Raw genomic sequence first — 26,487 nt, forward strand, 5'->3', positions numbered from 1 at the left:
GATTCAGATGTTTTGTCACACATATAAACCAATCTAACACCACTTACTTATTTTAGTGACTCTTCATTGACAATAAGAAGTACATGCCCTGGCTATATCACTCCTTACCTTGTTTACTGTGGGAAATTGTGTTATTGGTGAGTGGGGTGTTAACCTTGCTCAAGCAACAGACACAATCCTTGTCAGTGTGAACCACAAAAGTCACTAAGTTAACCTGTGCTTAACCTTCCGGTAGCTGGGCACAAAAGCAGTCAGGCTTACCTTAGAGGCAATGTGTCAAGTATTTATGCATCATACAATGATTAAGAAAGTGAAAATACAACACAAAAAACCCCACATCAAATTAGAAAAAGAGAGTCAATTTTAATAAACGATTTGATACCAAAACAGCAAAATCCAATTAGTAGAACCGGATTTACGAATTTGTAAAGTTTAAGATAAAAACTAGGGCTTAAAAAGCGCAAACCGCAGACATATAGTTGTGCAAGACCGTGTCAAAGACGAAAGATACGGGCGACTGCAATGGAGGGTGGGTCAGATAAAAGAAGTTGATTCGGACGGGCCGGCACTTACCTTCAGACTTAGAAGAAATTTTGAGAGAGTTCAGGGAAGGAGGGTGAGTCATTGTCGGGGTGCTACTGGATGAATCCGCTGGGAAGATTTTTTCATTCGGGCGTAGTCACTTAATGGAAGCCAAAAATCTCCAGCCAGTCAAAGCAGGAGGCTGTAGCCAATGAGAGTTCCAGGATGCCGGACACCCATTTGGCAAAGGACACTGAACAGGATTTGCTGCTGTGGAGAACAACGTAGCAGGAGCTGGCATGAAGTCAGGACAACCGGCGATTATTGGATTTTGGCTATCTGGGCATTTTTAGCACCACCAGCAAGGGCCCATGACTGGAGAGGCACAACTTGGGGGATTAGGACTCACTCAGGCTTTATCAAGATGGTTGGAGCCTTTTGTGTCCATGAGGCTTTGACCAGGAGGAAAGTCAACCAGCCCTTGGAGCACTCTGGTAATCCTGGGTTCAGCAGTAGAAGAGGGATTAAACAGCAGGGCAGGCCTCTGAAGGTTCAAGGAAGACTTCACGGTGCAAAGTAGTCCTTCTAGGTGCAGTAAGACAGTCTTCTGACGTACACAGCAGCAGACAGCAGCAGGCAGTCCTCTGAGAGTCCTTACGCAGGTTCAGAAAGTGAACTGGAGAGTGGGTCTGAGAGTGCATTTTTTAATACCCTTCTTTCCAGAGAATTCCCATTGGAATGCTAGAGGTTTCCTTCTTCCCTTGCCTTGGTGCCAAGCTGGTTGCTTGGATAATCCAGTGTTGACAAGTCCTTTGTGTGAAGCAGAGCACAGTCAATTCAGTTGCAAGTGAGGCTGTGCCCAGCTTCACCCTCCCCAGTCCTGCCAGTTGATGGACCATCCAGGCATACCTAATCCCTCTATTGTGTTGCTGTCCTGGAGAAATAAACAAAGTCCAACTGTCAGCTACACCCAGTCTTGTGACCCAGGAACAAGCTGCAAGCATCAAATAGTTAGGGTAGGAAAATGCAAACTTTCTAAAAGTTGTTTCTGGTCCAGGGAGGAGCTTGCCTGGCAGTTTGGGCTGTACTGTTCCCATGGGGAGCAGGGTCAAGACTGATTTGCATATGGCTGGGTTAAAACTGGAATGACATGGTGATACAAAAAATGAAGGATTTAGGCCCAGATCTCTCTACTGGAGGCGAATGTATGACATTGTTCAGCATTCCATCCATGAGTCCCATGCTCACTATATCGCTGGAGTCAAGCTAGCCTAGCTGATGAGGGGTGATACCCGGAAATCGGTCCAAGGATGCTTGTTTCTGGTCCAGGGAGGATCTGGACTGGCAGTTAGGGATGGACTGTTCCCATGAGGCACAGGGTCAAGACTGATTTGCATATGGCTGGGTCTGAACTAGCTGGCGAAGTGAGCTAAAGAACTATGATGGATTCAACCCAGATCTGTGACTAGGGGTAGTCTCTGAAAAGTTTCAGCGCTCAGTTCATCATCTTCTTGCAGGAAGTTTCCTCTATCTCACTCTATGTGTGCAAAAACAGTTGGCAGTGAGGTATATCTAATCTATGAGCTGATAGGAGGGAATATCATTCTTGAACACCAGTGAGGCACAGAGATATGGCTAGACAAACTTTCATGAACAAAGTCCCTGATTCTAAACCTTTGATGTACTGGAAGTGATTATGAGAGGGCTATATCCTAGCCACAAATGTAGGAATCCATATAATACGGTTTAGTGGTACTCTCACTTTTATCGTCCACTTACTATAATTTGGAATTCCAGTGGATCCTGGCTCCAAGAAACACTCCTCATACATACATCGGAAGTAATTACTAAAAGGACAGGTTAGGGAAAGGCTGGCCTTGGGGAATCTGACCAGGAGTGGTCTGGATATCCTAATATTGACATGTCCCATTGGTCCTGTGAGGGCTCATCCCAGACCAGGGATTTTCTAAAGGGAACTACCCACAATCACCCTCCAATACTGGAGTGGCTGAGTAGAGAACAGCTTCAGGCTCAACAATGGGGTATTGACTTTGTCCACATCTGACTCAAACCCCGGCCATGTCTCTGCCCTGTGGAGCTATAATTGTCAATGGCCTAAACAAGTGACAAGACCTGATGTTCACATTCTCACATTAAAACTTCAGCCCTGGGGCAATGCTGAGGCTCTCTGTTGACAATGAAGCCCACCTGCATCAAAGGTGTCATGAAACCCCACCAGAAAAGTTTCTCCTGAAACTGTCCAATATTGGTTAAATTATAGGCCGTGCCCTGCAATTTCTTTGCACCCATGCCCATTGCCGAAACAGTAACACAGTTCTCGTCAAAGACCGAGAAATCATAAAAGTTGGTTAGTAATCTACTGTGTTTCTGAGTTTCCATCCAGTTGCCGATTCATAACTGGAAAGTCACACAATGAATCAATATATAAGCTTGGAGGTAGCACAAAGATGAAACTACAAAACAGTGCATGACTTCTCCAAGAGGGGCGACCAAAGGTAGACACCCAAAGGAATGCCTCACTGGCCCATTTCATATGTTCATGGCCTTTAAGAGGTGCCTGTTTGAGGAGGTTCTTGGCACCTATGGTTTCCCCTTTACAAAAACTTGTGCATTAAATCGATAATTCATGAATGTTTTAGGATCATATGTCATCTATTTTGTAAGAAGTCATTAAGAGGACAGAGCAGAGTAGCAATTTATAGGAAAAGGGCATCCTTTTCTTCACCTCTTATATTTTCAAAAAAGGTTTTAAAAATGTATTTGAACGGAAGTAAATCAGCTTCCTAATGGACTGCCCCTCACCTTGAAGCAAAGGGATAAATAACCATATTATTGACAAAAGGGATCCTTCCCTCCCTCAGGGCACCACTGACTATCTTCAACTGGGTAATTTTTAAGTGTCTATTGTTCAGTGCCTCAACAATAATCACAGGTACCTTGTGAAGGTGAGAATGGAGTCTGGGCCTGAATTCAGATTGGACAGAGGCTTGGAAATATTTCACATGCCTAAATGCTTTATTGCAGTATAGGTTTTCAAGCAGGTTTTTTTTTGCCACCCCTGACAAACATGTGTCCCAGTGCTTGCTCAGGGATGCTAACTCTCTTCAGGCTTTTCAGGTTGTTCATTCCAACTATTTGGGGACAACTTTGTCTCTCCGCCAAGCCAGGATTCATGTTTTATGGGTTTGGGCACTTCTGATATCAAAATGTTATTCTTGTCCTCACACATTGGCTTTTACTTTTAGTTCTTTAATGAAAGCAATAGGGACTTGGGGCTAGATGTGCAAAAGTTTTTTGTGATTGCCTTTTTGCGACCGCTAAAAAGCTTTTTGAAACGTACAAACATCAAATTGCAATTCAGTAACATGCTACAGAATCGTCCATACACCCAATCAGCATGGGCAGACATAAGCCATCACTGGAAAACCCTCGTGGTGAGGACAGCAAAATGCAAATAATGCCCTCCTTGCCAAGGGAAATGACCCCCATGGCGAAGGGAGCACTACATTTTTAATAAAAAAAACTAAAATATTGTGTTTGGATCAAAAACTGGAGATGGAGTAGAGCTCTGTTCTATTGTCAAAGTTGTTCGATGTAGAGGGTTTATAAAATTTGTTTTGTGGGACACACGGCTGCTTGAGAATATACCTATTGATACGTCTTGCCTAGGTAAGTGAGTCATCCATATATCACAATACATAGATGCTGAGGTTCACTATATATGCAGAAGTTCTCCCCTTATTAGAATACAGACAGAGGTTGAGCATCAAAACACATTTCATTGAGTGTAAGCATCATTTCAGTAGTAAAAAGACTGGTTCGTTGTAACAGAGGAGCATCAGAGTATAACACATCTTTCTTATTTATTGGAAACTTCATAAAGGTAATGGTTTGCCATGGTAGGAGCACAAGAAACAAAGAGAAGGACTTAGCTTTCAAGTCATTATGTAAACAAAGTGTAAACATTAAAGCACATGTAAGTGGCTGTTAAAATATGAAAATGTTGACCGCTACATAGAAATCATGAATAAGTAAATATATGAAAAAAATATATAAATTAATATAGAGATAGATAGACAGACAGACAGACAGACAGACAGACAGATAGATAGATAGATAGATAGATAGATAGATAGATAGATAGATAGATAGATAGATAGATAGATAGATAGATAGATAGATAGATAGATAGATAGATAGATAGATAGATAGATAGATAGATAGATAGATAGATAGATAGATAGATAGATAGACTACACGCAACTAATTGGTCAGTAGGAAATGGCAAGTGTACCTGAATCTTTAGGCAGGTTGTTTTCTGTATGATAGGAGCACGGTATATCCTCTTTCAAACATCTTACACCCTAAAAATTGAATCCAAGAAATGTATTTTTAAATACAGGGTGAGCCCCTCCCAGGGGTCATGCCTACAAGATTCCAAGAGACTTGGGGTCAGATTGCTTACAACACTCCTGTGGGGCTGCTACAACTCCTGTAGCCCCCACACACATAATTTGTGTCAACTTTGGTGGAGCCCATGGCCCTCCTTGGTGCACCACGAGAAAGGAAAGAGGCACAGCCAAGCCCTCGAAGGGTATCATGGGGTGTTCCATGATCCTAGAAAATTCATCTTTAAACAGCTGGCTCACCCTCTGTGAGCCTTTGCTTGTCAGTATTTTCATTAGTTTTATTGTTGGTGGGTGCAACTGTCCCACCCAGGGCCAGGACACCCACTGCCTGGAGGGAAAGTTGAGGGTGCTGCATGAGGAGCCGCAAGGTCCCCATGCCCCTTGCCAGCTCCACAGTGCAGCACTTGTCCTTACGTGCACGTGGAAGTTGGCCACAGTTCTTTGTGCTCCCACCAGGCTGCGGCACCTTCATCCTCAGCTCCCTCTATGGAAGTAGTGTTGACATGAGCACTCAAGCACCAGGCCTGTGCACTCTTCCTCTCGGCGTCGGCGTCTGGAGATGAGTCCTGGGCCCCATTCAAGATTGCATCAGGCTTTCTATGCTGTTCTGGGCCCTAGGAATTTGTTCCAGTGGGTCCATCATTTATGCGCAGGCGCCTGGGGCAAACAGGTAACCTCGGGGCATTCTAGAGTTGGGGGAAGGGGGCCCCATCTACACCTACTCGGATAAGTAATTAAAGAATGACTTCAGCTCTTGGCCCTGTTCCACCCCTGGGGTAAATAAAGAAAATCACCGCAAAGCACAAAACTCTCCATTTCTCATTTTTTAAAAGGTGGGTGTCAAAGGTCAAACTTCTCAGTGCCATATCTTCACAATTTTCACGATCTTTGACTCATTTTGCTCCTGATGGGCAGGGTTAGCCACTAGGCACCTGGCCTCTAAAAGGTTGCATTCTGGATTGTAGTACCAAATCCATAATTGACATGGGTCCCAGGCTCACTGTGCCACTCGATTCAAGCTTGCCTAGTTGATGATGGGTGAAACCCCAAAGCCAGTTTGTCGGGAAGAGCCGAGCGACTCTTCCCCCTGGCCAGTATTCCGCATCCCCGAACCCCCACCTACCGGCATTAGGACCCTGAGACCGGAAACCCGGCAAGCCATCCCCGGAGCAGTAAACAATCCCCTCCGTATGCCGCCCCTACAGGAACCGCTTCTCCAGGTCCCGCGAGAAGAGAGGGGAGAACCCGGAAGCAGTCACGAGAACGAGAATAAAAGAGACCAATCCCCGAACAGAGGGTGCGACGAGGAAGCCGGAGAAAGGAGGAAGTATACGGAGGACGAGACGACGAGAACAGGAACCACGGAGTGCGGAGAAGACAAGGAACCCGAAGACACCCAAGGCCAAGAGGACGAAGAAGACGAGCGGTGGTGCGAAGAGTGGTGGACACCTCAGGAGGAGGCTGGAGAGCGGCCGCAACTCGGGAGAAGAGTTGCGGCGGAGCCGGTGAGTGGTGCGGGACGGGGGAAGGGAGACAAGGGTGGGGTAGAGACAGAAAATGGAGGGGGGAAGAAGGATAACTTACGTGCACTAACCCTTCCCTGTGACCACGATCAACCACGCTAGCCTAACGATTGAGAAGAGGGACAAGATACCCCTGTGTGTAGGATATCGGGGCCCCTGCTATATTGTTACGGTTTTTCTCCCTCACGAGTGGCACTTCCCCCTCAGAAAGCAGCACACCGTCACTCCCGGGTTTGGTGAAGGAACTATCCTCTAATAAGGTGCCATTTCATAATAAACTGACGGCTCCCTTTTTCTTTTCATGCTCATGAGCCTCCGGGGGAACACCATACGTCCAGAAGAAGAATCAACAATCGAGGGATTCACTGACCCAAACACACGGAGGGAAGAAGAAGAAAGGACAGAGAAGATAGAGGATACAGAGAACTTTACCATATCTCCAACACCCTTAAGCGCAGCCTTAAATAAAGCTCGACCCTTGTCATCATATATACGGCCTCCGCGTCTGTTTATCCGACCTGCCCTCCCACACAGTTCCAGGATGCTTGTTTCTTGTCCATGGAGGACAACGCTTGCCATTTCTGGCTAGACTGTTCCCAGGAGGAGCAGGGTCAAGACTGATTTGCATACGGCTGGGTCTAAACTGGGGTGGCATGGTCAACAAAAGAATGATGGATTTAACTCAGATCTCATGACTGGGAGTGAATGTTTGATTTGACGAGCATCTCACGTAGGCATTGGGTAGTATCCAAAAGTTATTAGATCTGGACCCTTCCCTACTACAAGAATTGAGTTGATGAACGAGAAATGCCCCGCAGCGGCAAACAACGCTAACATCAGTGAGATGGAACGTGCTCAGTATCTGAAGTCCCACTTTAAGAGCGGTTTGTTGATCACAACTAGCCCTCATTGTCCCAATACAGATATTGTGGCACCACGGATAATAACAGTGGCGGAGATAAAGAAAGTCATCAAAAAGTCTCAGACAGACTGTGCCTTCAGCCCTAATGGACTTCCCCAGGCTCTTTTTAAGCACTTTACATCACAATGGTCAGGTTTCCTGGCGTCAATCTTTAATTACATATTGGAAAATTACGTTATCCCTGATAGCTGGAGGGGCTCAATACTTCACCCCATTTTTAAAAAAGGTTGGGCATGCTCACCTTGCAGTTACTTGCTAATTGCATTGATAAATGTTGAGCTGAAATATTTTTCAACATTATTATTGCATGATTTGGAATCTTGGTTGCAAGAAAATTGAATTCTTCTTTTAAATCAAACCGGCTTAACCAATCTCATGACCCTGAGCCTAATTACAAATAGAGCAAAGGCAACAGGAACATCTCTCTGTATGTGCTTCATAGATGTCAAGGCGGCCTTTCATTGTGTCCCTCGGAGCAAGTTATGGTTCAAACTCCAGCGATGGGGAATTCCAACAAACATCCTACGAGCAATTAGGCTGGTATACTCGGACACATCGGTCAAGATAAACATTGGAGATGGTACATGTGCTTCAAAGAAAGTGCAAACAACAATTTGCATAAAACAGGGCTGTGTGTTAACCCCCTTCTTTTTAATTTGTATTTGACTGATCTCTCGATATAGCTAGATGGGGAGATAGCTCACGCACCAAGCGTTGGAGGACAATAAATGTTGCACATTCTAAATGCTGATGACTTACTACTGTTTAGGAACACTCAAACAGATCTTCAAAGGCTACTCAAATCCCTTGGAACTTATCTTGACAAGATTGGTCTGGAAGTACATTTTATGAAAACAAGTGTGATGAAATGCTATCGTGCCCCCAAAGAAAGTCAAACATGGGTTCTTAATGGAAATACAATTGAAAAGACAGACACCTACGAATACTTAGTGGTCAAAATAGGCGCAAATGACACTATTGAATCCCAGAACAAGGTGATGAGCGTGAAAGCACAGGCTATCAATTATGGATTCTCGTCACTGGCCAGATCCATCCGAGGTCTGGATGAAAGCCAAATTGATGCCAACTCTTGCGTACAGATCAGAGATAATGGAGACCTCTCTGCTTGACAAACTGTTGATAACAGCCTATAAACAAACCTTTAGACTTCCCAGGTCGGCCTCGCCTGCACAACTCCAGCTAGAATTTCTACTTGCAAAACTGACAGTCGCCAGGCCAGCTGCATTTGTAAAGCTCTGTGGCAACCTGCGTGCAGCAGCCGAAAACACTCTGGCTAAGCAAGTCTGGTCTGAGAGCAATCTACAACGTATAAATGGCATCCACAAGAAATATCTCGAGAATAGTATGAGGATGCTGGAACTGGGTGACCTGTGGACATTTCTGGGCAAACTTTTAAGAATTTGGTAAATAAATCAGCCAGATTGCAAAGTTGGATAGCAGATAAGGAAAGCTCGTGTAAACGGTGTAATGGATGGCTGGTTATGAAATCATATTCTACCCCAAGAGAATCACTCCTGCTTGCGGCACCTTTTCACCGGAAGATCAAACAGTCATCTTGGGAAGGTAGCCACATTAGACCTCATACCAACATGGAGGATGTGTGGTCTGAGTGGAGATCAGACATGTTGTTTATGCCATCAGGGGACAGAAACTTTGCTTCACATTCTATGTATCTGTCCAGTATTGGTCGACAAACAAAGAACTCTATTAAAACAAGAGTTTCTCGACAGGGGAACAGGGCCGGACTGGGAACCAAAACCAGCCCTGGCCAAGTGCTCCCCCCCCCCCCCTTGCTTGGGGGTGCCGTCGAGTTCTTTGCCAGGGCTGGTTTTCGGCCGATTTTGTTACAGGGCCGATTTTTCAGCTATGCTGCAAAAATGGCCCTGTAACAGAAACGGCCCCCAGGGGCCCAAAACCGTCCCCACCCGTGCGGCGCACCGGGGGATTGCCCAGTGCCCGCTATGGCCAGTCCGGCCCTGCAGGGAACCAGGTGACCGCACTTTTTGTAGTCGCGCTCCGCAAAGCTCCGCGAAATTGTAAAAAATCTCTGCAAGCACGCAAAAGTTCCGCAAACACACAAAATTGTTTGTTCTGCCCGTTCGTGATGCTTTTTTCCTGTCCTTATTTGCGTGCTCGAGAGAAATATCTTGCGAACACGCATTTTGAAAGCGCGAACAAGCAAAAAATTCCACGCAGCCGCGGATCGCAGAATTTTTGGCAGTTCCGCGTTCTCGGTGGAACGTGAAATTGCCCAAATTTCGCGAGCGGAACGGAATTTACCACCCAGGCCTACAATGGACCCAAGTAACACAATGTTGAATATTAGACTAAGTCCAGTTTTTGACCAATTTTTAAAAATTGATTAGCATATAGGTTATGTTGAGTAAACCTGAGGGGGGCCTTGAAACTGATATTAGGCTGTGACAAAACCGTAGTTTTAAGGCAAAACCCACAGGAGCAGGTAAACCCAAGGACAGGGTGCTAGGGACCGCAATAGTCGCTGTAGGAAGGTGGAATCTGACTATATGGTTGCCCCCACTTTTGTCCTGATGATTTGCTGGTTTATGAATTAGTTGGACTGGGATCCTGCTATTCAGGGCACCAGTCTATCTGCTTTCTCTGTAAAATGGTTTCCATGTACATTAGGTGCATTTCTAATTGGATTCTGGAGTGCCTTAGAAGCCCCTAGTATATGGTATACTATGTACCTAGGGCATAGGTACCTCAGAGGCCTACCAGGGGCTGAAGCATATATTATGCCACCCCTGGGACATTATTCACACTGGTCTGCCCGGTTAAAACTTTCTACAGCCCTGGCATCACAAAATGGATGCCACTGCCACAGACACGGGTCTGGCCTCCTGATGCTGAGGGAAACTCCGGCAGGGGAGACCCAGACAATAGGTTTCCTGTCACAGGGAGGTGTAACCACCTCCCCAGACAGGCAGATGTGTATTGGGGCAGGGTGGGTGCATTCAGAGAATGCTTTTCAGACACTGCCTGGGGCACACAAAGTGTCCCTGTGCATACCTCAGTTCAAACCGGTTGCAGGGGCACTCAGCCCCTGCTCTGGTGTGAAACTGGACAAAGGGGAAGGGGTGTAACCACCCCCTCCCCAGGTCCTCCCATAGGTGAGACCTTAGAGTTAGTCCAACCCCTAAACTTAGTATAAGTATAGGAACCCAGTCCCTAGGACTTCAGATTACCCTGGACGAAACTCTGCAACATATATCCTGGACCTTCGACTTTCTATTTCGACTAGAAGACAGAAGAAATCTCCCTTGGGGTCAAGGAGTGAATCCCCTGCTTGGCAGGCACCAAAGAAGCAACTGACTGGTCTGCATCGCTGAAGCTCCCTCCGGACGCCAAAGTCTTTGCATCACCAGAGGTGGATTTCCAGACTTCTCCAAGACTACCCTGAGTCCACAGCAAAGCTGAGGCTCGTGGCTACCGTGGGTGAGTGGAACCGTGTCCCCTGGACACCATGAACTTTTTCAGCTCCATCATCTTCGTGGTCTTTCTCGAAGTTGTGCTTTGGGCTCCGAGTAGCCCCAGCCTTGAGCACCTCCTGCACCGATGATTGCTGGCCTCCACTCCACGAGTGACCCGTGGGCCAGTTTCAAGTGCAACCGCTTGAGGCTCCTTCGCGATCGCTGGCCCGTTAGCTAGTGGGTCCCCACAAAGGCGACTCCTCTTCTGATTGGGCTTGCCTGGTTGCTCCAGATGTGCCCTGACTTACCCTTGCTGGGTGAATCCCCCAGACCTTGCTGGTCTGAACCGACGTCCATTCTCTTATTCCTAGTGACTTGCCGTTGCCAAGACTTGTTGGGTCCAATCTGGTCGCCGATACTGCAGCACTCGACAGCTTTCGTGGGACAGCTCGAATCCAGCTCCTGGTTGTCTTTGGCACCTCCTGGACCTCGTGGCTGAAGAGTCAAGACACCCGTCAACTCACCTGAAGCACCCGACATCTGTGGGCATTGGTCCATCGTGCCCCTGGTCACTGGCAAGTGACCCAGACTCTGTCCCCTCTGCTTTCAGGTTCCTTCCATCTTTGATTCAGGCTTGGATCACTCCGGACACTTCTCCTCTTCACGGCAGCAGCACTTTCTGAGCAGCTTCCATTGAAATCGACGACGCGACCCGACACCAAAAGACACCTATGCACCCGACTTCCCTGGGTGAGGTAACACGAGTACTCCAGTGCTCCCGTGGGTGCTAGCCCTCGAACTGTCTAAGTCCAAAGGGGTTTGGTCCTGAGCCATTTCCTAGTGTCCCTAATCTTTAAATTTCCAACCGCGACATTGCCCATAGAAACTAACAGGAACCCGCGGCTGTGTTCTCACACTGCACACCGCCCCCGTGTCACTACCTTGGGTGGTTCCTTGTGGTCCCAGCGATTCTACAGGCGCTAGGCCTTGTGTCTAGTTCAGTCGTGGTTCTTATACCACTTTTTTTGGTATTTGGTTTGGTACGCCCCTAGGGCCCAAACGTGTATTTGTGCTATTACTGTTGAAACTGACTTGTAACTTAAGTACTTCGAACTCTAGCCTCATAAAGAGACTAGAGGGGTGTGTTTTATCTTAAGTACATATATTTTAAATGTATACCTGGTATGGTTGTCCTTTCATTTGATCATTCAAGAGATTATAGACTGGTAAAACAAGCTGCTTTACATTCCTTCAAGACTTAGCCTGAAGGCTGCTCTCCATAGCTACCACTAGGATAGCTTTCAATAAAGGTTGTCTTTAACCTATACCAATAAGGGGTTGTTTGGACTGATACAGGGTGCCCACTAGAACTAGTGGACAGCATATATCAGGCCAACTTCTCACAGTCGCTGTTTCCCTATCCAGCTAGTTTTAAGGTAAATCCTACATGAGCAGGTAAACCCCAAGGGCGGGCTACTGTTCCCTATCCCCTAGGGATTTTAGCACATTGGCACTTGACGTGTAGTTTTGCACTTTTTTGGGTGGACACCCATTGCCCATTTAGTATTGTGCATATACCCGCTTTGGACCTGCACACTAGCACTTTAATCACCTAGAGTGATTTATCTATGAGAATCCCAACTGGAAGCATTGCAAATTTGCACTTAAACCATTAGGGAAGAGGTGAGTTGTCAACCAGGTATCTCAACATATTTCACATCTGTATTTGGTATTTTTATCTATATAGTAAAAAAGGGAAGTCGAAAATGTGAAGGTTTAGTTACAAGATGACCAATAGCTGAAGTAGATGTATGACAATTATTTTTATTGTATTGTATTTATATTTAATCTTTCTGTATTGTATGATTGAATCATGTTTATGGTTTTAATTGACTAATAAACTAAATATTAAACATGATATGGGTTTGCCATAAGAATTGAGCATACACTGTGACTGTGTCAAGGGCTCGATTGTTTATAAAAGTTTAAAACTGCACCCAAAAGCTGCAATGGTAGGTCTGAGACATGTTTAAAAGGCTACTTAGGTGGGAGGCACAATAAGATATGCAGGCCCATTAGTAGCATTTAAGTTACAGGCCCTGAGTACATGCAGTGCCTCTTTACTAGGGACTATGAAGTGCATTAAATGAGCCAATTGGGTGTAAGGCAAATTTACCATGTTTTAGGGAGTGAGCACAAGCACGTTAGCATGGGTTAGCAGCGGAAAAGTGCACAGAGTCCTAGAGCCAATAAAAACTGGTTTGGCAAACAGGATGGGTGAAGGTATAACGTTGTGGGGACTACCACACCAAGGATGTCAGGTCTAACAGTATTAGAGTACATTTCTGACTTAAAGTAAATCTCCAGAGTATTTATTAACACAGAATGAAGACATTAAATTCTAGAGCTAACAGGGATTTCCTGTACTTTAAATTTCCTTTTTTTATTTTTTTTTTATTTAAGGCTTTTATTACCCCGTGTAAATTCCACAGGGCAGGACACAATTCATACAGATCAACATTTTTTAAGCACTATACATTATTATTTCCTTAAATCTTTAAACAGTTCATACATAATCATATAATATATACATTGCACAATATCTATTCATTATATTCTGTCAAAATATGCTAATTTGCACTACATTCTTTCCACTTAGTTATGGGCTCCCAAATTTGTATACCTAATCTCCTTCCCTTTTTTCCCTTCCTTGCATAAATTGCCATCTCCAAATTATAAATCTGTGTTAATCTAGCTAACCATCGGTGAAAAGTCGGGGGCAGGGGTGTAAGCCATTCCGCAGCGATACATAATCTCAAAGTTGCCATAGCGATAAATATAAAACAGTCATATTCAGGTTGCCTAACTCTATCGTTAACTCCTAACAGTATAATCACTGGTGTTAAGCTACACTCAAATCCTAGTGACCTAGAAAAGAATACCTCAATTTCTCTCTGTATTTTTTGCATATGCGGACACGTAGCAAAAATATGCACAATATCAGCCTCTAAGCTTCCGCATCTCGGGCAATTAATGCCTGTTGTCCCTCCCCACTGCGCTATTCTAGCAGGGGTATAATATAATCTATACAAAGTTTTGTAATGTTGTGCCTGGAGGGCCGCGGAACATAATATATTCTGTCCCATTTCTAATGAATCCAAAAAAAAATCCTTTCCCTACATCCAGCTTATTTGCCCAGTTTTCCGCATATTTTTCTAGGTCATCCTGCTTAGATTCTATCAATTCCGAGTAAATTCTTTTGATTGTACATTCGGTTCCTCCCTGAATAATCTCCATAATTGAGTTTTTCTTAAATCCTGCCATCCCTCCCTTCTTTGTTACCATATAACTTCTGACCTGTAGATATTTAAAAAAGTCTCTTAGATCCAATCCAAATTTACGTTGTAACTCGAGAAACTGCATTATCCCTTGCCCATCCAAAATATCACCAATCTTATTTATACCCTTCCTTCCCCATTCTTTAAACACAAGATCAGAGAAAATATCTTGAGGTAAGAAGGGATTCTGCCCCATTCTTGTATATCGATTATACCTCCCAAGGCCGAATTTTTTTGCAAACGCTTTCCAGATACAAAATGCTGCATTGACCGTCTTAAATCTGGTTCTTTTAAAATAGCTCGAGTCCATCTGTTTCAAAAAGACATTTTCTGATACAGCTCCTAGTGCTAGGCCGTATATAGCAGTTGTGCTGAAGGGTCCGTGTCCCTCAGATTCTGCCCCCCCAATAAGACCTGACATATATTGCAGGGCAGCTGCCCAATAGTAAAGTTTTAGATCTGGCAATGCCCATCCCCCCCTACATCGTGGAAGCGCCATAAATCTCAGTGCCCTCCTCGTCTTACCCTTAGCCCAAATAAATCTATTTACCAGATTCTCTAAAACTTTAAACCACTTATCCTCAAACATTAAGGGAATTGCCCTGAATATATATAGAAATTTCGGGAGGATCAGCATATTAATGATGTTTGTACGGCCCATGATAGAAAGATGTAAATTATGTAGTCTATCCAGATCTTTTCTCACCTTCAAAATTATTGGAGCGATATTCTTTTCCACAAGAGTCTCTAGGGCAGAGGTGATAGTTACACCCAGATATACACCAGAGTCCACCACTCTGTGATCCAGGCAATGTGCAAACTGATTCTTAATTATTTGTGTTTTGGCGCTATTCAAAGCATAGCCCGATAACCGTCCAAACTTTTTAGCCTCAATCTCAATCTGTTCCATTGCCTCTGTTGGGTTTGATGTTATAACCGCGACGTCATCGGCATATGCTAATATCTTGCTTTGTCCAAAAGTTGTAATTACTGGGGCTATTCTTTCGTTCATCTCAAGCCTGCGTATTAGCGGATCGATGTACGTCGCAAACAGCAACGGCGAACAGGGGCACCCCTGTCGTGTTCCCCGTTTTATCTTTACCGGAGTAGTAGTACCAGCATTTACTCTGATCGATGCTACCGGGTTTATATACAAAGCCTGCAATGCCCTAACAAATCCTTCCCTAAACCCTGCCTCCTTTAAGGTATGCCACATATAGTTCCAGGAGACGCGGTCAAAGGCTTTCTCTGCGTCTAGTAGCATTACCGCGACCGGTTCTCCTGCAACTTCTCCAATATCAAATAATGTAACGACTTGACGCGTATGATGAGTAGTACCCCTACCGGGAATGAAACCATGTTGGTTATCGCTAACAAGGGTATGTATTATACTAGCAAATCTCGTAGCTAATACCTTTGAGTATAGTTTAGTGTCCGCATTCATTAAGGTTATCGGCCCATACGAGCCTGGTTCGGTAGGTGGTTTCCCTTTCTTTAGGATTATCACGATATCCGCTCCTCCCCATGAAGCCGGTATAGAGTTTCCTGCCTGCGCGAGCTGAACTGTGGCCAGGAAATCCCTAATGATTTCATTCCAGAATACCTTATAGAATTCAATAGGGATTTGATCCGGGCCTGCTGCTTTGCCTGAAGGTAAGTTCTGAATAGCTGTTGTAACTTCTAATTTATCTATGGGTATCTCTAAAGTCTCAGCATCACCTTCAATCAATATTGGTGCTGGTGTCTCCCGTAAATATTTATCAATTGCCTGATCATCTTTACCAGATTGCTCATCATATAGATTCGCATAGAACTGCCTAAAAACTTCACGAATCTCAACAGTATCTGTATGTAACATACCCATATTGTCTCTGATTTCCCTAACTTCCCCTGTAGCCAGCTTCTGCCTAGTACGAATGGCAAGTGTACGTCCCACCCTCTCGCTAAACTCGTGGCATCTCTCTTTATTTGCCAAATAGATCTTAGCTGCCCTATCTGCCACAGTTTCTTCTGCTCGCAATTTTGCCCTGGCGACCTTAATGAGAGCTTGTTCAGGTACTTCCCCCGAAAAAATGCATTGCTCTAGCTCCTTCTCGGCATCCAGAAGCAGTTTAGTCACCTCTAAATTTTTTAGTCGTTCTTGCTTTCTTTTATATGTACTATAGCTAAGAGTCTCCCCCCGGGCACCCGCCTTAAAGGCATCCCACACCATCCCTGTGGTCGCTGTCCCCCTATTAATCTCAAAAAATGTGTTTATCCATTGTTTCATGTGCTGAATATACTGTTCATCAGTTAGTAAACCTCTTTCAAATGTCCAAACCCTCTCCTTCCAAGTCACAGCTTTCATAACAAAACTTAAGAGCAAGGGGTTGTGATCGGAGAATAGTCTAGGTGCTCTTTCGATCTCTAAGCTAGGAATCATTGAATTGGTTACAAAGTAATAGTCCAGCCTTACATGAACCCTGTGAGGAGCTGAGTAGTATGTATATCCCATATCATCTGGTCTTAAACTCGCCCATACATCTGTTAAGGCGTTATTTTGAGCAAGGCTGGCTAAAGCCTGACATGATCTTTTTTTCCTGCCCTTATAAACCCCCGGCCCCAATCCATCTGCCCCATTAATATTGAAATCCCCAGCTAGTATAACACACGGTGCCCATGCAGCTAATTCCAGATCCAAATATTCAAATATCTCTGGGTCATCATCAGTTGAACCGTAAATAGACCCCAACGTGATCCATTCTCCACTAAGCAAGCATTCAACCATTGCCCACCTACCCCATTGATCCTCTAACTTTCTCCTTATAATTATATCTTTTTTCCTGGATAGAATAGCCACGCCTCTATTTTTTGCTCCTTGTTTAGAATATGCAAGTACATGATAACCCAACTGCCCCAAAAGATACCCTTGTGATCCCATTATATGCGTTTCTTGTAAGAGAACAAAATCCACATTCATCCTCTTTAATACTTGTGCGATTGCCTGTCTCTTCCGGTGATCATTTAATCCACATAAATTCCATGTAACAAATCGAGTACTCATTAAATTATTTCTGTGACTTGTCTCAACCAATAGATCCTACTGTTTTCTTTAGAATGTTTCTCGAGTTTAATATTTGTCTGCATTCCTTTTTTCCCCCCATACATATCTTCAAGCCATCAGTCTCTGCCACTCCTTTATCCCTAGATATTGTGTTTGTACAATCTCTCATTGTGTCTTGCCCTGTACCCGTACCCGTGCTCCCCCATCCCTCCCCCACTTTAAATTTCCAATTGTGTTAAAAAAGCTGCACTAAATTACTTTAGGGATATCAATTTAAATGCTGAAAATAATGATGGATTATAAAAATCGTAATTGTTACGGAAAGTGAAATTATTTAAGTTGAAGACAGTGTCACCATGGATCTCTCTCAACACAGGACCGTTCCAATCACAAAATATTCAAATAGCAGTCTATTTTCAAGTGAATCCTCCTCACATCACTCACTTCTTAGCTCCCACCTACACTGCTTGTTCATCAATGCCAGATCAATATCCAAAATCTAAGAAAGTATCCACGACCTCCTATCTTTAAAAAATTGACCTCATTTTAATTACCACCACATGGCTAGGAGAGAATATGACTCAAGGACTCTGCCAGACAATTGCGCTCCTGTACCAATGCTTCGTTCACATCCTACGAGACAAAAGAGAAGGAGGACCAACCACGATATTCAAGAAAGGTAACTCTAACCTTAATAGAGGATCGAATCCCATCAGGATATGAAACTCTACCAAATGTTTCAATCCTTAGCCAACATTCTCTGGTACATTCCTACTACTATACAGACCTCCACCAACAAATGGAACATTTACTGATGCCTTTCTAGATACCACTTCTGGCTTTTCTCATAAAATACCTTAATTTTTGAGTGCTCTGTGGCCTAAACATTTGATTTGATTTGATTTAAAAACATATAAAGCGCATGAATGCCCAAGGGCGTTTTGGCGCTATAATCGACAAGTAAAGATCCTCTACAATTTTGCGTAAATTACCTAAACTTTAGAGTGTTAATTCTTAAATAACCATGTTTTCAGCAGCCCTCTGAATGTCATTAATGAATTGCTGTTTTTTATTGACATAGGTAGAGTATTCCAGATTTTTGCTGTTCCCAGAAAGAAGCTCCAACCCCCCCATCGAGCTTGCTTATATCTGGGTATTGATAGAAGAAATGCTTGTGATGACCTTAGGTTCCTAACTGGAATGTATTTTTTTAAGGTGTGTTCTAAGAACAGTGATCCATTCCCATGTAATGCCTTAAATGCTAGGCATTGTGACTTAAAAATAATTCTTTTGGCCACTGGAAGCCAATGTAGTTCTTTCAATCGAAGAGAGACCGACTTAAATTTGGGAATGTCTAAAATCATTCTAGCCGCAGCGTTTTGCATCCTTTGGAGTCTAACTAGAAACTGTGTTCGAAGACCCACATATAGGGCATTGGCATAATCCAGTCGTGATAAGGCCAAGGCAACAACCACTGTTTTCAAGGCATCCAACGGAATAAAAGGACGGATCTTCCTAATCATTTTCAAAATGCCCCAAAAGGCAGAGGCCAGTTTCTTGATTTGACATTCAAATGTTAGTCTTTCATCTATAATGACCCCTAAGTTCCTCACCTTCGTGACTGGAACCGGACATTCATCTAGGTCGGCCGGCCACCATCTTGGGGACCAAAAGGGTGTCTTAGCTCCTAATAACAGCACCTCTGTTTTTCCCCCATTGAGTTTGAGGCAGTTTCTCTGCATCCAAGTGTTGATCTGTACCTTGCAAGTATTAAAACGGTCTGCTGTCTCATCTATGTTATTGGACACCAAGACCACTACCTGTGTATCATCGGCGTAGGAGACCACCGAATAACCAGATTTCCTAATTATGGCCGCCAAAGGTGCCACATATATATTGAAAAGAGTGGGGCTGAGGGAAGAGCCCTGTGGCACTCCACATGACAATTTAAAGGATTTAGAGACTAGTCCATCCATTTCTACAACAAACGATCCATTCGTTAAATATGATGATAGCAGTGTGGTGGCAGTATCTTTGAGTCCCAACTCTGTTAATCTTTCAATTAGTATTCCATGATTGACTGTGTCGAAGGCCGCCGACAGAGCTAACAAAATCAAGGCGGCCTGCTTTCCCTCGTCCAAAGTTATTCTAAGTTCTTCTACTGCCATTACCAGTGCTGTCTCTGTTCCATGACCGTCTCTAAAGCCCTATTGTGAATGATCTAAAAGATATTTCTCCATAATAAAGGTAGTAATTTGCTTATTAATTAGTTTCTCCAACACCTTAGAATAAAAGGGGATCCTTGAAATCGGCCGATAACTACCTGACTCAGTAGGATCAAGATTAATCTTTTTCAATAAAGGCCGAACTGAGGCTATTTTCCATGATTCTGGGAACATCCCTGATCAATATTATTTCTGAAAATACTGTTGTAAGTTGTTTGCTAATCATATCTGTGACCATATGAAAAATTTTAGGGGGACAAGGATCAGATGGAACTCCGGACTAGGTTGACATTACTATTTGTCTAACCTGTTCCTCCGAATGCGGAAGAAAAAGGAACCCAGGACTAGATCCTGTTGTGCGAATTCCTGACTTGCTATCTGCAGAGGCTAGCCTTGAACTATCTTTCAGTAATTTGTATACTGTCTCTACTTTATCAATAAAAAAAATTCCCAGAGTATTACAAAACTCTGGGTCATTCTGCTTCTGGGAGCTCCCTGGAGGGTTAGTGAGTTTTTTCACCGTATCAAACAATTCTCTGCAGGTATTTTTTTGCTTCTAAAATCTTATTAGTAAAATATTTACTCTTTTCCTCTTTAATTGTTTCAATAAACCAAACATGCCACAGACCAATACCATCACCTCTCGACTAGATACTCTCAATCTCACCCAAGTCATCTCAGGTCTAGTTGAGTAGAATTCTGCATTTCAAAATGTACAATAGCATCAAACCCTCAGGGTCAGCGCTCCTGAGGTCAAATAGCCGATCATTTCATCTGCACAGCCAAAGCACTAAATATATAAGTATCAAATAAATGGAAAATCAAGTAGGACAAATAACCCCAAAAGGGAACTCATTGGAGAAAATATGCATGTCCAAATGCCAACAGTTCACTTTCACAGAATTTCATGAGCTGGTGAGAATGAGTGTACCAGCTAGCACAGCCTTAAACTCTTGCCCACCGCTAATAATCAAGAAATAAATACTATATACATTTACAGCCATTCCAACGATGTACATCATCAACAGGTGTTTATCCACAGGCATGTGTCTCGGGAGAACTCAAAACATCATAGATACACCCACTAATTGAGTAGAACAACTTGGATTCAAGACCCTAAGAACTACAGACTGATGGACAATGGTGTATTCCTTGGACAACTGGTCGAATGGGCTACCTGCTCTGAGATCTCAAAGTTCCTAGAGGACAAATCATTGGGCCAGATGTACAAAGATATGGATGCAAAAACTTGACTGCAGTTTGTGACAGTATTTTTGTGACCAGCAAAGAATTATATGGACCCACCTGTGAACTAATATGTCACTTCATAACATTCCTACTGTGAATAGGTCATAATCCGACCTACCTTATAAACATTAATGAGGTTGGTTGCAAATTGCGACTCACTCCAGTTGTTGGCCATCACATTGGTGTTTTTTAAAGACATCCAATTTTCCTTAAAGAAGACAGAGCTGCGTCTGAAACTAAGTATGAATTTTAGTAAAAGTTTGTGCAGTGGACCCTTCCGTTATGCACATAACATCCGTGTTCGCAGAGGCCGCCACTCTTCCCCGAAGGGGGAGGGAGGCTCAGGGGCCGGCGCCATAACCCGCGCCGTGCCAAAGGTGGGGAAAAACCGGTTCTGGGTACCTACGGCGACCGGAAGCGGCAAGTGGTAGCCCCCTCGCTCCCGGGCCATCATGGTGGCGACAAACTCCCCCCCCGTACAATGGGGGGGCGATGCGAGTAATGAACCCCCCAATGGGGGTGCGTTACCCGGGCGGCGGGAAACACGGGGGGATAAAAGCAGTCGCTTTCCCAAGTAGCTCCTAACTTCATGGAGCGGGGAGAGCGGCGCACCGGGGAGAATTATCGGAAGAAGTTTGAATCGCTACGGGCGAAGCGATGCCGGAAGTCACAGAGGTCGAGCGACTGTCGCAGCAACCGTTGCGGGTTGTGGGCCGGAGAGTACAAGCCCTACCGTACTGGTCTCGTGGGATCCGGCAGAAGAGTCTGGCTAAGGGCGCGCCTGCTCATTCCCCCATCGCAGCCGGATCACTGTTGCTGGCGCCCGCTCCTCAGACGTCGGAGCCGAACCGGGCTAGTGTCGGGGGAGTCAGGTGAAGGACGGCGCCTGCTCATTCCCCCACTGTGGCCGGAGCCACTATCACCGCTCTCCTTTGCAGCTCCGCCAAATCAGCCGGACGGCTCGAGGCTGAGCCCAGCAGTATTCACTCCGAGAGGCGCCCGCTCCACGGACGGCGGTTTCGAGCTGCGCCTCGGCATCGGCTCTGCGTCCTGTGATTCGGGGCAAATCACTTAACGTGCTCACGTAAAGGTTGAGTCATTTGCACGACTGAGAAGCTCATCTGTTTCCTGGTTCCGCCGCGGGCACCCGCGTCAGGAGACGCAGTGGCGCCTATCTGCCTCTGAGCTCCTCCTCGCGGCAGAGACCGATCGCCGTCGGACGATCAGGCGAGCGGGCTGCTTCCCCCCTCATGCGCTCCGGGAGGCGCCCGCGATTTGCAGCGGCCAGCCCGAGAAGTGGTGGGAGGTAAATTGACTGATTTGGAGTGTACGGAGTTTGTTCGGCATAATAAGGGATATGCTGAAGTTTGCCACATAACTCATCCACTGCTGCGATTTGCTAGAAAAGTCGAGACGTGTCCCACGCACTGCTGGAGGGCCTTCACAAAAGTTGTCTAGCCATCTTTCACGTCCTATTGCGGGTATTTTGGGGCGCGCCCCCTGAGCCGGGCGTGGGCAAAACAGCTGGACATCCCCGGCCGCGAAATGGGCGGGCTGGGAGGAAGATTAATTTTTAAAAAAAAGAAAATACACAGGAAACAGCTTGATTTGGTGCATCGGAGGGCGGCAGCACCCCGCCTCTAGCAATGGCAGAAGGGCAACCGGAGGAACTCACGGAGCAGCTCAGGCGCATCCGGGAGGCATCGGCAGTGCATGGCAGTGAGTGGCTGCTGCCGCATCTGGGTCAGGACGGAGGTGAGAGGACAGAGGCCCGGGGGACGGACGAAGTTGGCCCGGCGTCACCCAAGAAGCGCAAGACAATGGCGACAAGGCAGCCCCAGAGGAAGGTCCCCAGGAAGAAGCCACAACGGAGGGACCCGCCACCAACAGGTGCACCAGCAGGGGAGCACAGCGGAGGCCTAGGCGGAGCGGCAGGCGGTGAGCATATCACGACCATTGTCCAAGAATGTTTAAAATCAATGGCTCCTCTATTGCTGAAAGGACTAGGGCAGGGGGCTGGGGAGACAGGGGCGCAGCGCGCAGATGATGTGTCTGGCTTGCCTTGGCATTTAATAGACCCCGGTTGGGTGCGGCAGGCCAGATTGCACAGACAAGGGGGACAGGGTACCCAGGACAACCAAGGTTCCCCATTGGCGGCATGGGGGTACTCGGGCACGGCAAGCAACCCAACGCTTGAGGGGACAGCCACAGAGGCCTACACCAGGCCATCCCCTGGCCCCGCATCCCTGACAACACAAGCCACCAGATTGGCAAGCCTTATTCTGGTGGCGGTCAAGGAAAGAATATGGCGCAAGGAGTTCATAGACATCTTTTCCCTACTAGAAATACAGTTAGAAGGGTTGGACCTCACAACCTGCGACAAAAAGGATGAAGACAGGAAGGAGAGGCGCGGCGCAAAGAAAGAACGTAGTTTTGATAATTGGCTGGACGCGTTTAGAATTATGGCCTGCATCATAGTTGAAAAGTTCCCGCGCTGCACAGCAGACCTATGGCTCTACGAGTCCATTATTCATTGGGCTCAGAGACAATTCCCAGGTGACGCGTGGCTGGTATATGACAAGGGTTTCAGGTTAAAGATGCAGAGGCACCCAGAGATGGAATGGAATGAGGAAGACGTGTCCGGGTTTATACATAAAATGCTAGTGGCGAAGGAGGTGAAAGCCTGGGCGGGGAAAAATGAGAAGTCCTTTCGGAGCTCCTACAGAGGGAGGGGGAAGTCTTTTCACAGGCCCAAGTTCATCACGGGAAAACCACCCCCACCCAACGGTCCCCCAGCAATTTGCTGGAAATTCGATGCCCGGGAATGCACATGGGGCGCAGCATGCAAATTCCAGCGCGCATGCTCCAGCTGTGGCGGCGGGCATCCGTCAGTGGGATGCTGGGGCAAGCAGGAGCAAAAAAGGGACAAGAAGAATAAGAAAAGGAAGCACTGAGGTTGGTGCATCGGGGGGGGGGGGGGGCAACACAGGGTTTGGGCGATTACCAGCTAGCCAGATCCCCAATTGACACACATCAGCTGCGCAGACTCGGAAACAAATTCCCCAACAAAGCAGATGCGGCGGTCTTGGTGGAAGGTTTTGAGGAAGGTTTTGTGATACCATTCAGTGGTCCACTCCCCCTAGATGGGGCAAATAACTTGAAATCCGCAAGGGAGCACCCAGGGGTGGTAACCAAGAAACTGGAGAAGGAGAAGTCCTTAGGCAGGATTGAGGGCCCCCTACCCCCGCATTTGCAAGAAGGCCTGGTTATTTCACCCCTGGGGGCGGTCCCCAAGAAGGAACCAGGGCAATTCAGACTCATACACCATCTCTCTTTCCCCGAGGGGTCATCAGTAAACGACGGGATAAGTGCAGAGGACTGCTCGGTGGGCGACGCAATCGACCTGGTGAGGGTGGCGGGGCAGGGGGCACTCATGGCCAAGGCAGACATCGAGTCCGCCTTCCGTCTGTTACCTGTCCATCCCTCCAGTTTTCACTTATTAGGTTTCCAGTGGGAAGGGGACCTGTATATAGATAAAGCCATGCCTATGGGCTGCGCAGTATCCTGCGCATACTTTGAGCAGTTCGCCACCTTTATAGAATGGGCCCTACACGATAGACACCCAAAAGGGGGGAAACTCCACTACTTGGATGATTTCATGTTTACAGGCCCCCCCCCGGTCACCAATATGCGGGGACACATTGGCAGCGTTTGAAGAGCTGGCATGGTTTTGGGCATAGAGCTGGATTCAGTAACAGGGACAGCCAGGCTCCCGGAGGACAAAGTAAAGGATTCCAGGGCAGAGGTGCGTGGCCTATGCGGCAGGAACAAAGCAACTCTCAAGGAGCTGCAAAGGCTGATTGGGAAGCTCAACTTCGCTGCCAGGGTCATACCAGTAGGTAGAGTGTTTGTCAGGCGCCTCACACAACTGACGTCAGGCCTCACCCACAAGCACCATCTCGTAAGGCTAGGGGCAGGGGTCAAGCAAGACTTACTGATGTGGGACACATTTCTCACTGATTTTAACGGCATCCTCATATGGAGGGAAGGCTGGGTAACAGCCAAACAGATAGCCCTATTTACGGACGCCGCTGGTAGCACAGGTTTCGGGGCAATCCTCGGCAGGAAGTGGTGCGCAAGTCAGTGGCCAGATAAATGGCACAGGCTGGGTATCACAGGCAACATAACATTTCTGGAACTATTCCCCATTATAATGCCACTGACTATATGGAAGCAGGAGCTAAGGGACATGAAGCTAACACTTTGGTCAGATGACAAGGGGGTGGTGCAGGCCATTAACAAAGGAGCGGCAAGGTGCCCCGACATTTTAAGACTAATGCGACAGTTGATTAAATTACAGCTGGAAGGGAACCTGGATTTGAAGGCCCGCCATGTCCCAGGGGTGGACAACTCAGTAGCAGACGCCTTGTCCAGATCACAGATGAGCCGCTTCAGGGAACTGGCACCTGGGGCAGACAAGGCCATGACCCCTTTCCCAGCGCACCTGTGGGACCTGGGGGGGTAGACCTATCTATATTGGTGAATCAGGCCCTCACTCCTGAAGCAGCTAGACGTTACAAGAAATACGCCGCAACAGTAATGGAGATAGGTGGCGCCCGATCCCTGGCCGACAGGGACAAGACTCAAAGGGCGGTAGAGCGATTCATACAGTGGGCATTCACCAACAAGAAGACAAGGTCTTGGGCACAGGCCCACCTGGCAGCCATAGCCCATTTTTCAAACATTTATACAGGGGAAGATCCAACAGCATCCCTGTACCTCAAAGTACCATGAAGGGGTGGAAGCGATCCTAGGGGAAGAAAGTCGATGGCAGGCGGCCCATAGATTTCGAAAGACTTGGCCAGCTGTTAGAGGCCCTGGTGTGGTGTACAAAGGACAGTTTTGAGCTCCACCTCTTCCAAGCAGCCTTTTCCACAGCATTCTTTGGCGTCTTCCGCATAAGCTAACTGGTGGCACCCAGGAGGCAGGGGCCAGCGGGGCGGTGCATCCAGGCCGTGGACATCAGACCCGGGGCAGCCTCGGTGGAAATAGTTCTGCGAAGGTCAAAAACAGACCAGGCGGGAAAGGGCGCTGTAGTACAGCTGCAATGCATCCAGGGGAGCAAGTTGTGCGCGGTATGCTGCTTGCGCAGATACATGGAAGCAGGGGGGGGGCCACCTTCAAACATCAAGACGGAAGCAACCTGAGCAGATTCCAATTTACTGCTCTGATGCGCCAGGCCCTCGCCAAAGCCGGGCTGCCCCCGGGAGCATTTGCCCCTCACTCTTTTAGGATCGGCGCAGCAACAGCGGCGTCGCAGCACGGTATGCCGGAAGCAAGAATTCAAGAAGTGGGCCGGTGGCGGTCCAGGGCATACAAAACATACATCAGGCCACAGCTGCTTTAGACCGCACTGGGAAGGGTCGGTGCCACTCACTTTGGGATGCCGCACGGCAGGGTGAGTGGGCACAGCGTGTCACCTTGGGATGCCGCACGGCAGGGTGTCACAGAAAAACAAAAAACGTGGAGAGCCGGTGCGCTTGAGCTACTAAGATGACTATCTGATGTGCAATCTTTTCTTCAGCAGGAGAACGCCCCCGGCTGGTGTGGGTAGTGGGCCATTCATTCATGGCCAGGATGCGGACTTGGTGGCAGCAGACGGGCCACAGGATGGCAGGCAAGCCCAAAGGCACGTGCGTCCGGTGGCTGGGACAGCCAGGGATGAAATGGAGCCAGCTGACGCCGACACTTGGAAACCTGCTGGCGGACGCAGCATGGCACCCA

The 26,487-nt window shown here is 46.6% G+C and overlaps 1 protein-coding gene across 1 annotated transcript in view; it reads right to left on the bottom strand.

Annotated features, from left to right (window-relative positions):
* Positions 1–26,487, bottom strand: part of LOC146788620 (uncharacterized) — a 447,327-nt gene that overhangs the window by 236,506 nt on the left and 184,334 nt on the right. The gene's annotated exons all lie outside the window — the stretch shown is intronic.

The sequence above is a fragment of the Triturus cristatus genome, chromosome 11 (genome assembly GCF_964204655.1).
Source record: "Triturus cristatus chromosome 11, aTriCri1.1, whole genome shotgun sequence".
NCBI lineage: Eukaryota > Metazoa > Chordata > Amphibia > Caudata > Salamandridae > Triturus > Triturus cristatus.